Source organism: Ischnura elegans, chromosome 1, assembly GCF_921293095.1.
Source record: "Ischnura elegans chromosome 1, ioIscEleg1.1, whole genome shotgun sequence".
NCBI classification, from domain to species: domain Eukaryota; kingdom Metazoa; phylum Arthropoda; class Insecta; order Odonata; family Coenagrionidae; genus Ischnura; species Ischnura elegans.
In genome coordinates, this window is record NC_060246.1 from 137,397,057 (window position 1) to 137,411,013 (window position 13,957).

Consider the following 13,957-nt stretch of genomic DNA (forward strand, 5'->3'; position numbering starts at 1 on the left):
GAATGAAGCAACGCGCCTTGTAGGCTTTGTTTTGCGCGGAAAACGTAAAGATTTATCTTCTTACCCTCTTCCCCCTTTAGTTTTATCTTTTGGTCCTACGTAAGGGAGTGGAAATAATTGCACATCAAAGGAAAAACGCCACCGTGACGAGTGAGTGCTTCACGTTTCAGAGGACACCCGTCTATAACGCGGGGAAGAAGTGAGCAAGTCGCCCTCGGTAGCGCAGGGGAGGAACTTCGATTGGAAAGTGTGTCGCTCGTCAAAGACCTCTCTCGTCCCCTTGTCAGTAATCCCTGCGCCCCCCCCCCCCCAAGTTCCTTTGATCAACCCTTCCAGCGTCCTTTGCAGACGTGCTTTGAAGGGGAGTGAGGTCGGCTTCACCCCTTCCGAAGCTTCCATTATTTTTTGGCATAACCGATGGGGGTTGAAGGAAGACAGGCGCTGACCCCAAAAATGTGTCACATCCGTAGGAAGCCGCAATATGTTTGTGTGTGTATTACTCACATTGATGCGGTAGTTCAGATCCACATTAGCATTTGGGTAAATATATATACTTTTTCTAGGCCTGTGCCAAAAGTAAGAACTCGTTGTTGCACGAGTACCCGAAATATTGCTTTGACAATGTTGAAGTGGAGGAATTGGATTTTTTTGGATGCGTCGACAGCTAAGGCCAGTGACTGATCATTATTCCTAGGGGTATAATTATTGTATTGTAAATAAAAAAGTACGCTGCCATTTTAATGCATTTTGCTTGTAATTTATTTTCAAGGACATTAAGTTTTAACGAAGATATGTCTTGGCAAATGCGATCAGGATTGTCGTTCAAAAAATATGATCTAATGATAATTGAGTACTGCAGCGGTTATTTGAGTAAGTGCTCACTTCATTTCTCAAATTACTAATGGAGTGCTAAAATTAAAACATTGAATGCCAACGCAAATATAAAATATCAATCAATATCGATCAATTTTGTGTGATGGTAATCAAATTCAATAGAATTTATGGTGCAAGAGGCTATAATATGTTTACTAGCCTATCTCTGAATATTCTGACTGTATTCTTTCAAAAGAGCGTTATTGTTTTGTACTAAACAGAGCGCATCAATACTAAAGAATATTAATAGGGACGCTGTAGATGTGGGGAGAGAGGTATTGATTTGTTGAAGCTTAAAGTCTTTGAGTTTTGGTATCTCAGAAGGGCCAAAAACATACAACAAGCTTCGGTTCGAAATATTTTTATCATTAGGATTGACTGCGTAAATCACGAATTTTTGCCTGAACTTGGTCTTATTCTTTAATGTCATACAATTTTCTGCGAGGAATTCAAAATTTTTTATTTCCTACAAAAGGATTTGATCCAGAATCAGCGACTATTCTTGCGATCGTCCCCGAGCAAATCATTAAAATATCACGCAAACATGATGGTTGAGTGTGCTATTTGTGTGACAGTATTGAATGCAGAGAACTCAAATTTTATCCGGGAATTTTTTCACATAGATGCAGCGTTCGTTAAAACCTGAGATGATTTTTCGTATGAGTACCATCCTAAGGAACGAAAGACTTTTGGAGGTGCTGTTGAAATCTTTATGCTTTACTTCGTGCCAAATGTCAACTAGTAGTGAGTAAATTTTTTTTAAACATCATGACCGGAGAAGCGATGGGTTGATGAAGTTAGCAGTGTAAATGAGAAAAATGCCAGATTATCTATTTTAGAAGTAAAAGTTGAGCGTTATGCTTAAATTTTTCTTGCTTTTTTAGGTGGGAAAAAATAGTGAAGTTACACTAAAAATTGCTTTTTTAGAATTTTTGTCCAATGATTGACTAAATGATTTTTAAACAATTAATTTAAGTCCGATTACAAGAGATATGATTAAGACCTTTATATGGGCATGCCTAAAATCACTGTAATAAGTATTTGGCGTACATCTAATATGGAGCACTATAGGTTTGAAATGCCATGGAAGGAAAACTCGTGATACGTGTGAATTTTTTTTGCTTCGAAATAATTTATATCGATTGCGGCTGTCAATACTCCGACAGAGGCTAAAAAACCTTATAAATATAAATAGAATATCTTAGCTTTCAAGATCCATTTATCTCCACCCTTTCCCTCCTACTGCCTCAAACAAAGTCTAAGCCGTTCAAAGAAAACTCGGGAGCGGAAGTATTTTCTCACTGTTCGGACTGTGTCACTTTTTCACACCTTTTACTGAGTTTTCTTTGGGATGCGGGTATTTTCCGCTGTTCATATCCTTAGCGCGTGTTCAGGATGTGATCAGTCTCACTGGCAGACACTGAACTATTGCCTATGTCACGGGTTTATATGTGACGCGTTAAGGATAAACATTTTCGTGGTCACCATAGTGAAGGGCGAGATAAACGTTTTATTTACCCCTATTTTCCTTTGCAAAAATTTGACGTGCACCATAATTGCAAATAGCTCACTGTAATTAGATGTTGATACAATTGAAAATAAGACCATCGACTTGACGTTATTCCTTTGAAGACTAAAAACGTAGAATTGTAGGATAAAATTCCTTGAGGCCAAGACGTGAATAACTCTACGGATATATGTCTTAAGTAATGGTTAGCTATGCCATTCATATAAATCTAATTGAATTTCTACTGAAAAAACTTTATACATAGTAAATCGCATAAAGTTTTTCCATTCATTACCAAAAAGATAGAATGAGGACTTCACACAAACAGGCTTGATGAACGGTATTCCTCAACTATGGAGCACTATGGGCTTGAGATACCCTCGAAGGAAAAACCATGATATGTGTGAGTTTTTATTAATATCGAAATAATCGATACCGTTTTATGATGTGGATAACAGCACTCTGAAAGGGCTTATAAAATATAAAAAAATAAAAATAAGGGTTCCGTTATAGCAAGAAGAAATCCAATGTCAAATTTTTTTAAAGCTGCGAGTTGTGTAGAGAGGAATGCATTTGAGAGAAGAGGTTGCGTTCGGGAATTTGAAAGGAGAAACGATTGGGCGTCGTGTAAGAAGTCGAGGACGAAGAAGAAGAAACAGGAAGTTCCCAGGGGAGGCACGATCGAAGGGAATGACGGGAACGTATGAGAGGAGGGAGCGAGTTAGTATGGGTGGGGGGTGCGAGGAGGTGAGGGAGAGTGAGCGAGTTGATATTTATGGACCGCTCCCCCCTTTGGACGCAGTCGGATTAATTAATGAGAATCGGAGTGCGATTTCCGAACGGTTGTGTGCGGGAGGGTTTACGGGGGAAGAGGGTGGGGGAATGTAATTTCTCATCGGGACCGCGTCTCTTCCTCCAACCACTTTTCCTTCGCTCTGTCCCCAGGGGAAGGGGCGGAAAACCTTCTTTAAGAAATAGGTCCCTCCCTTGAGGAGGTTTCTCCTTGGGTAAAAGAGTGAACCAAATATTTTTTTATCCTATTCTAGTAACTCCTGAAAAAGAAACATATCTACATATGGCATGTATTAGTTAAGTGACTCACAAAATGTCATGGTCAAAGAATCGATGAGTTTAGGACGCTAGCAAAGTAAATGAGAAAAATGGAGAGAAATTCCAGTGCACCTATTTTGGAAGTGATAGGCGTGAGGCATCTAAAATTATTATTGCTTTTTTATTTAGGAAAAAATTAGCAAAGTGGCACTAAAAAATTTCTTAATTTGAATTTTTCTCAAACGATTGACTGAATGATTATAAAACAATTTAATGGAGGGGAATTCCTTCAGTCTGAGAACAAGAGATAAGTTATTAAGGTCATACTTTGATCATGGATTTATGTCTTAAGTCACTATAATAAGTATAAGCCATTCCTAAATTATGGAACTCTATGGGCTTGAGATACCCTGGGAGGAAAAACCACGATATCTATGAGTTTTTAATTTCGAAATAATTGATGCCGTTTTATGATGTGACTAGCGGCACTCTGAAAGAGTTTCCAAAACAACCTTATGTAAGGATGGAACATATTAGCTTTCAGGATCCATTTACCTCCACCCTTTCTCTTCTAATATCTCAGACAAACTCTGTATGAATCATGTCAAAGCAGAGGATATTGTAGCAATAGGCTTCGGATAGGTGTATCTCTGCCAAAACATCTCCTGCTTTTCGCAGCATTTGGTGGTGTCCTGACCAGTCGTGTCATTCAAAGGTCTTCGATAATGACCTTATTAAACCAACAGTAAGTAGCATTTTTTGAACACCTGCTACGAGGAAAATGAGACCATTACTCATTGTCAGCTTTTATTCGAATGAGGTTTGAATTGGGAGCTGCTAGAGGTTCCGAGGCGAATAAATGTGAAAAAGCTCTCGTCATCGGATAGTTCAAAATGAAAATGTATGTTTATTTACTTGAAAATATAATTGTAATTAATTTATTGTAATACCATATATAATTAATTTTGTAAAATTGTATTATCACTTTTTCTGTTGTTTTTCACTGCCGACACTAATTGTGTATAATGTGCTATGTTCCATAGGACAAGATCCAAGGACAATAAAATTTATTTTTATTATTATTACTATCATAGAACCGATAAATATGTATTTACAGGTTCGACAGAAATGTAAGTTAATAGAAAAAAGGAGATATACGTTTCCGAGCAGATATGGATCGGAAATCATTTTTCGCCGAACACAGTAGACTTAAATAAACCAAACCATATGAGGCAATCTTGGCAGTCAAATCACGAGTACCAAATATTTTTCAAGTGTCTTCCCACAGCAACTGCTTATGTTTTTACAACTCCTAACCCTTGCTTATTGATGCAGCTTGTGGATTGTATGCAGATATAGATGTCTGTACTGCCTCTATCTCATAAATCCCCTTTCCCAAACTCTTACCGATCTCTCTTCCTAACCTTAAGGTCAACCCTTTTATTCCGATTTCAACCAGCTTCCTCCTTGTTCCGGAAGTTCTCATGTTACTGTCGCCACTAACTTTATTCATTACGTCCAAAGTGTCCGTTCTTTTGCAGCCGGGGGAGAAATCTAAAGCAAATAAAAGCACCGTGCATCTTTCCGAATTGCCAAACCCCACAGGAAAAGGAGTGGATTGCGGGAGGAGTGTCAGTGAGCGTCGCCTTATAAGAAAAAAAAATCGTAGATAGCCAGCAGCCGTTTTCTGGATTTTTTTGTGGCTTGAAAAAAATGAATGGTATCATTTTAATTAATCATTTAAAATTAGAAAGTTGACTGGTAGATGAATGCTTCCGTATTGAGTGGCGTATTTTGTCATCAATAATGCTCCTTAGGGTTGCTCTAGTGACCAATTCCCTTTTTCAACGCATAATTCTTGGTACTCCATTGAATTATTATTCACCATAGGAAATTATTTATAGCGGAAAATGATAAACCCCTCAAATATCCAATTTTGAGAAGGCATGTTAATGACCAATGTATACGCAAGTCATGCGATTCACTTTAAAATATAGTTCTATACTTTACTTACGCAACAAAAAAATAAAAGTATTCACAGATCCGCAATGTAATTTTCATTATCTTTTAAAACTAATGTTTTCTAGTTTTTCCAAGTGAATGTTTCTGTACAAAATTTTTTTGATATAACTACTTCGGTTTTTAAATCAGGTTACACTATTAGTTTTTGCTTTTAGTTGCTGAATACCCTCTATAGCAACCATGCTGTATCAAGAACTGCACTGTTTTTGTAACGCCTTTTAGGCCATGATCAGTAATAAGAAGATACTCTCTATCTACGATCCTGGAAGTGACATTGATGGATAACCTATAATCAATTAATAATGTGAGAATTAGAGAGTTTTGAAGCTGTGAGAACGTAAAAATCACGTTCATATTTTACTGAAACGAATACTCTCAGAATATCTACCTCGAACATCCAAGTTTTTTCAGGCAATTGAAATATTAAATCTGCCGTATTTAATAGCTCTGCACCATTGATCCTCACAAATGACGCTTATTGCTATTCATACTGTTTTGATAAAGACTTCTTACTCGCCCTAAAATCGAAATTTTGCATGAAAAGTGAATAGTTACGAAAAGGAGATCACGCATTAGCTAATACTTATTTTAAATGTGCCATTCGTTCAAGTGGGCCAAATTCAACGGTAGTTCACGCAAGTTGAAGCAATTCTGGAGGCGTCTGAATCGAGAGAACTGGACGCTAACACCATAAGCCCGTAAAACTTTGACGCATACAGGCTATTGGAGAACCGGGGTTTTAGTATGGCTTATCATTAGTACTTGTGTAGTGAGTTTAAGACAACATATGTAATCGAATGCAAAATAAACAGCTACGGAAATGCGAACCATTTTTTAAACTTTTATTGAATCTATGTTTTTGGTTGTCCTTATATTGTTTTTTTTTCTCATGCACTTTTTATTCAATTATATAACGTAGCCCTGTAAATTTCGAGAAATATTTATCTCTAAGCAGTAATTATTTCTTTCAAGTGGACCTTGGAACGCTTGACCTACCTAAATATCTCCTAAAAATCGATAGCACTTCATTACCACGCTTTGTTAGTGTTTTTCTTCTGAAACTCATTAGAATTTCAATTATTGAGCCATTAAATTTTTATCGGAGCTATTTACAACCTTCAAAAATTGTAAGGGAATTATTTCTGCTAAGATACTTCTGGGTAGCACTTAGCTACCAATTTATTATCAGTTTTCATTATTTTCTGTCATATAAAGGCGTAATCTATGGCGAAAAATTATCAGGTTACCCATTTTCCATAATAATTGTATGTTTTGTGAAATTTAAAAGTGAAAATTTTGTTTGGGAAATCATCTCTTCATTTTCGGTGGCATTGAAGCTAGTGCTATTTGGGATAAAACGACGACGGGCAAAGTTATGTGTCCATCTTCGCGTTGTCTTTGGGAAGATAGTTTTCCATTCGTTTAACTTGAGAGTGATTAATTTGTTTGCGAACTTCGGATAGAACACGGTTTGGATTTGGGAAACGAATAAACTTGGGGATTCAGCCCTTTGGGAGACTTCTTCATTACCCTGAGACCAAAATGGACTGACAAGAGAGGAGTTCATGGGATGGATTCGGATGGGGCTTGAATTTGAGCACACAATTAGTTCATTCCCCTGGAACTCAAAATCACTCGAAACCTCTGACCTCAATGGAAGACCCTATCTTTCCAAAGTCTCTAAACCAACGGAGCCTCTATTAGAATGTGGGTGCTGGAGAAAAGTGCAATCATACTATTAATACGTACTGCTTAAACCAGAAGTTGTAACTGTGATGGAATATATTTCCATTGCTTCACTTTTGATTCCTATGCATCTTCATGCATCCATTTCCATGTTCCTCTTCTGGACTTTTAAACATACTCAAATTTTGCTAAAAACGGCTATAAGACGAGGCTTCTTAGCTGCGGAGAGAGGACCTTCTTTTTACAAAATTATAGCAAAATTTGAGCCACGTCTTTACTTCCCGGGACAGTGCTGAGATAGCTCGGAGAATAATGTGAACATTATGGCTGAAGTTTTTGCTAATAAAGTTATTTTATTTATTATTTACTAATAATTTGATTCTATAATTATCAATCAGGCCCATTTCAAATTTTATAGGCTGCTAACAAAAATTAGATTTAACGGTCGGCAATTAATATGCTTTTATCGAAAAACTATAATACTATATGTTTTAATGACGCCTTTTCAGGGAGAGCATTACTTGAATGGTGAATATTTATTGCCATGAATTACGATCAAGCATTTTTCTTTTATTCACAGGAAGAAATGGAGTCATTCGCATCACCCTGCATGACTTAGACGCGGAGCTCGTGGAGGGTGTCTTTATGGTGAGCTATGTTATTAATTCTCAATTGTCGGCATAGTCTTCTGTTTTTTTGATGCGAGGAATATCATTGATCCATTAATTGATCGCGTTAACGCATCGAGAAAAATTATACCTACGTCTTCACGTAAGTAAGAATACCGTAATAATGTACTGTACGGTTATAATTTAACCTTATCTTGGGAACATGATCAATTCCTCAAAAAATACAAGTTCCACCGAATCAAAATAAATTACTTAAGTTTTACTAGGTAAAAATTGTTTTTACGATCCAAACTGTGGAGAGAAAGTAACTGTGGTATATCAGTCTAATGGATTACTTTTAATGGAGTCATTTACCCAAAAACAGGCTGGAAGAAAAAAGTTTCCTTCCTCACTAAGAAGGATGTAAGTAAACTATTAGGATGTCTAACCCGTTTGCGTTCATTACTGGGATAACTGCATGCCCATTTATCAAAGCAAATGTCTATTTGATCACCGAGGAGTGAATGTAAATCCGTCCCCTCGTGATGAGAGAACGAAAATAGTATATCCATTTGTAATTCATCATCGTTCGACCACAGAATGGCGAAGCGGCGCAAATGACAGCTCCGCCGCAAGAAAATGGGACCGAACTCGAAACGAGGACAGCAATAATGGGCGAGTGTGTGTGTGTGTGAATGTGAATAGAGCTCCGGAATCAGCAGGAAGAGACCAAAATGCGCGCCCGTAATTTCCCACTCTCTATACGTGTGCATTCGGGGAGTTGTGGTAGTCCTGGAGTCATTGGACTCCCGAGTATTCCCCGGCGGAATCTCCTCTCTCGCTTCCCCGCCAGCCTCCGTAGCTTCCTATACACATAGCTTCCTACCTTCCCATCCATCCATCCGTCCCGTCGCGCGAAAAGAGCATTCAACTGTCGAATACCAACGTCGTCGTCGGTTCTTCAACATTCTCCTCCACTCCTTTCTTCCCTCCTCGATTTCTCCACAAAGCGGCGTCGTATTATTAAATCCTCATAACGCCATAGAGAGCGGCGGGGGGAGGGAGGAGGTGCGTATGGTTTTATTTTTCCGCCTTCCTCTCCATTACACCGCGCTACCTTCGCAATCTATCTCGCTTCCATGGAAACGGGAGTCTTTATAAAGCACTTTGTACTGGCACACTTCTCCATATCATCGGCGAAGTCGGAGCGCGCGTATACATCCTATCTCCCTACCCTTCCTTTCTCCCCGTCTCTATCTTCATCGTGTTTCCATGCTGCTTCTTTTCATTCTATCGCCTCATACCATTGATTCTCATTTATTCTACTTTCCTATATTCCACGTTCTTTAATAATCTATTTTTCACGCGCCATTCCTCCATTAATTTCTTTATCCTTTTTTCTGCCAAAATACTTCTTGTCTCATCTACTATTGTAATGCACTATTTTCATTTATTTTATCACTTTTATCTTACTGTTATACTCGGAATTATTTTTCGGTATAGTTTATTTAAGTCCTAACCGTATAACTATCTCTTCTTTTTTTCGTTCCTGAATCAGTGTGCCCCATTTATCTCATTACTGCCATTTTTTGTCCTCTCTAGGTTGAAGGAAAAGCCTCGCCACATCTGACCCAGAAGAGAACAAATTTAGTCTATCTAATCTTATTTCTTATGTGTATCTATTTATTGTTTTTTCTTTCCCTCCACAAGTTTTTATAAAATATTTTTTGTAGACTATTTCCTTTTCCGTTGGTGGAAGAGAGGGTGATACCAGATAAGGATATTACGTAACATCAAGTTTTTGCTATTATGAATCAAGCAATCGTGGATCATTTTTAAAAATTACTCTTGTAATTTTTAGACAAAATTACAGTGAAATGGGATAGGAAAATGCTGTTCATCCTTGAGTGCTAAAAAATGTAGTTTGACTGAGGTAAAATAGTTACAGCGATTCAAAATATGGCTATATTTCCCGCGTGTTTCCATTCCCACATTGACTTTACTTCTTCAGTTCACATAAGGCGTATTAATATTCATTCTTTCCTCATATCTGTTCCTTTCCTGTCCATTTTTCTCTCACCCAGCAAGTTTCACTCTTACCTATCTCGGTATTCAGGATTACTTCTCACCTTCGATCACACTCCACCCAAACTCAACCATTATTTATCCCTTTCTTACCTCCACTTGAAGCTTTCTCTTTTCACCTACTGTGTTTAGCTTTTCCTCCTTCCTATTTCTCCTTTTCCTTTATTACCTCCCCCAGTTCTTCTCCATACCTACGATTAAACGTTTGTAACCTAATATAATCATTATTACTATGCGTCTACTCACTTAACGAGTACAGTTTGCGATATTACTCAGAGAACCTCTCATCAACTTTTTCCTAATAACAAATACCACTTTTGCAAGCGATTTTCATGTAAAAAAATGCTTGGGTGCGGCCGATCTAAGCCTACCTTCTGCTCAAATGCCGTCACTTAACCTAACATCTCTTTCTTTCGCCTATTTTTCAAATCATCCCCTATGATTGCTAGCCTTAGGTATTTTTTGAAACGGGAATATGACATGGGCAAGCTCAATTAAAATTGTACTGTGTGTATAAAAATAATAACAGCATGAGAATATATTTTTGCAGATATCCCGTAGTAAAACTGCGCTTCTTTCCAGCGGCAGGTATAACGAGTGGCATACTTAAGGTGTTTATGAATCAGTCACTTTTCCCTTAAGTTTTTCCCGATCCATCCTTGTACAGATGGGTATTAAGAAATAATACTCTAGGCTTCGGCGGGATTCATGTTGTCACAATACTGTTTAATAGTGTTTTGTTGTCGCTTACCCGAATCTTCTCTCTTCATTGCTGTCGCTTAGCCTAATCTAACATCTCTTTCCTTCGCCTCTTTTTTTACAGACCATCCCTTCTGATTTCCAGCCTTGGACTTTTTTGAAAGCAAAAATATGACGGCCAGCAGTTTTCTTTCCATGGTGTAATCAACAATTTGGCTTCATTTGATTTCAAAAAGTTGAAAAATTGCGGTCCACTGAAACTTAAAATTATACTCTATGTATAAATCTATAGCAGCATTAGAATATATTTTTTGCCTATATCCCGCAAAAAATTGCGCTTCCTGCTAGAGGCAAGTAAAAAAATCTTCCTTTATGTTTCGGTCCCTTTTCCCTCAAACTTTTTTCCCGATCCATCACCGATAGAGATGGGTATTAGCCCTTAAACCGTGACCAACGGATTTTTATTACTTTCTTGCATATCCTATTTATTCTAAAACTAATTAAGAGATATAATGAAAGAAAATCTGAACAAAAATTTTTAAACGCGGTTTCAATCATGTTCCCAAATAGGAACACACCACAAAATTTTGTTGTTACTTGAAAAATAAATGCACACTTGGCTAAAAAACTGAGTTTAACAACGTAATATATATTGATCTTTTGAATAAACGAGCATGTGTTACTGGAGAGCAAGTGTTGAGTAAATATCAAAAAAACACCATACCCACGACAGAGGTGATGAAAATAATCAATTTTGAAAATGCATAATTAACGACCAATGTATACACGAGTTATGGGATTCACTTAAAAAAATACTTCCATATTTATCTGCATGATAAAAGCTATAAAAGTAATCACAGATACGAAATTTCATTTTCGTGAATTTTTATAAATTTGTTCCGAAATGGGAGCACTGGATAGTAAACGCTAAAGAAAGAATTCTACTTCAAGGCCTCTGCGGGATTCATACACCATTGCCACCTGGGCGTACCCAGCGGTAGGCAGGGGGCAGCTGTCCCCCCCCCCTAGAAGCGAAAGTAAATGTAGTTCAAAAACAAAGTTTTGAAAAAAAATTTCTTTAAATTCAAGAAAAGCCATATTAGTATGAAACGTGTAATTAAAATAATTTTTTTGAGCAAATATTTTAAAAAACTAATAAAGCGATATCATAATTTTCTTGAAATTCTAGTCTCCTTAACTTGTTACAACTTGGACAACCACTGCCTGCCCTTCTCTAATTTTGATCCTGGGTACGCCCTTGCACTGTCAGTCTTGTGTTGTCGCTCAATCGAATCTTCTCCCCTCTTCCTCCTTCAACCTTCCTCCGAAGTCCCCTCCCTATCCCACGCATAAACTTCGATTCTTCCCTCAAAGCACTCTCCCTAGACCCCTCCCCACTCATCAACGAAAAGGGTCTGCCTCATTCATCGCCACCCACCAATTCCTGTACATCACTCACCTCCGACGATCCTCACACAATCCCCAATTCCCTCGCATTCATTTTCACATTCCTCCCCATTCCTCTCCCCCATTCTCTGCTTCATTCTTTGCCTTCCCCTCCCACCCTCTTCACTCTCCGCGCCAAAATTCTGCCTCCGAGTTTGGAGTGAATCGAAATTAGAGGATAGGGAAGAGGTGGTTGACGCTTTTGATTTTCGCTTTTATGTACGGGGGGGGGGGGAGGGCTGGGGTTGAATGGGAAATACATGGATGGCTTGTTTTCTGAGAGGGCACAAGGAAGCGACAGGAAAAACATCAGGAAGGGAAGGGCAAGATTGAAGTGTGAGTTTTGCCGCTCTGAGTTGTGCTCTGGGAAAGACTCGAGAGCACCTGTTTCACAAGAGATTTTTCTGCGGAGACGGTTGAGTTTTCTACGTCATCCCGAATGGTACGGGAGTATTTGTGCTGAAATTCTCTCGAGCGCTCAATGAAAGGGTCCTTTCTATTTATCCATTTAATGCATGACGTTACTCTTAAGAGCTGTGTTAAAACGTCTCGAGATAGTGAAAAAGAACAAAAATAGCACTAAGGCGAGAGAGGGCCGGTCCTAAGCACACCACAGTATTTCGCAAATGGGATGACACCATCAACACACCTAAACTCAACAAGTTAATGCTGCGAGAAGCAGAGTCAATGCGAAATTAGCCGTCTTTTGTCGGCTGTAAAAACTCGACCTGCGCCAAGCTCGGATCGGCAATAGGGTAGTTTCCTAGTTTCCTTCTTCAAAGAAAACGAAAGGCATTGATTGCCATTCGTTACCCAACATTAGTGTATTCATAATATGCAAATTATATGGTTATATAAATCCCAGTTTAGACGACTTTTAATGGTCAATTTTAACCTCAGTTGAAAAAGGCCAGATTGGCGCCCATACGATGCCACTCCACGTGACGTCACAGGGGCCTAAACACTTTACGAGAAGTCAGGAGTTTTACATCGTATGAGATTACCAATGCATGCATGAGGCACAGAGCTCAGGGAAACATTTTGAAATTTTGAAAATTGCTTGTAAATTTTCAATTTTCATGTAATCGCGAAAAATAGATATCGACATTAAAAATCTTAAAGCGTGAAATACGTACTCCAGGAGTAATAATATTTCGATTTAGACAATAAAAAAATAGGAAATTACCCTATTGGCTTCCACGTTATACGTAATTTTCAGCATATTATCTTTTCCTGAGTTGTTTGGTTTCATAAGTGGTTCAGTGTAACCCCTAGAATATCGTCTATCGAGTTAAAATCAACAGGATTTAATGCAATAATACAGAATGGAAAATCATGAAGTGAAACCTTCTTTAATATTAAAAATAGATAGTTCATTTGAAAGAATAGCTTTAAGGACAAAACTTAAAGGCTACTTATGGAACTTTGGATATATCATTTTAAATGGTTAGATATTTGCATCGGCATGTAAATATTCTCAGAATCTCTTTACAGATTCTAGAACATTTTGACCTCGCAAAGTCCGAAAATCGATAATGATCATTATGATACATGGGTTAATGCACTATGTGGCTCATCGTGGCTGTCACTGCTCACCACATTTTCAAGCTCACAAGGTGGTAACTACAAAGCGCTTGCACAGCCCTATGAATGAACGAAGAACGAAACTCATCTGACAATGAGTAATAAGTACAAGAAGGTCTATTCACATAAGTTTGTGGAAAGTTCGGAAAGTTTATTCTAATCAGGACAATATTTGCTACTCGCAAAGTTCCATATTATTAGCGAGGCGGATTTTCTATACAGAAGAGTTCTCACTGCTTCATGCACTACGTGGTCCATATCTTCAATTGCTATCATTTATTTTGAACACATTCCTGCGTCTTTTTGAATTTGCCAATTTCGAGCACAGCGGTGAAGATTTTCCTTTTTTTTTGGCAATCATGTGTGCACTTTTCTATGCGAATAGCTGAAATTAAAC

At 38.0% G+C, this 13,957-nt stretch overlaps 1 protein-coding gene across 2 annotated transcripts in view; it reads left to right on the plus strand.

The window, feature by feature from the left end:
* LOC124170692 overlaps positions 1-13,957 on the plus strand; it is a 966,542-nt gene that overhangs the window by 347,413 nt on the left and 605,172 nt on the right. For both annotated transcript variants that reach the window (XM_046549599.1, XM_046549607.1), the window contains exon 4: positions 7,719-7,786. The gene's annotated coding sequence lies outside the window, so the exon portion shown is untranslated. The remainder of the gene's footprint in view (positions 1-7,718; positions 7,787-13,957) is intronic.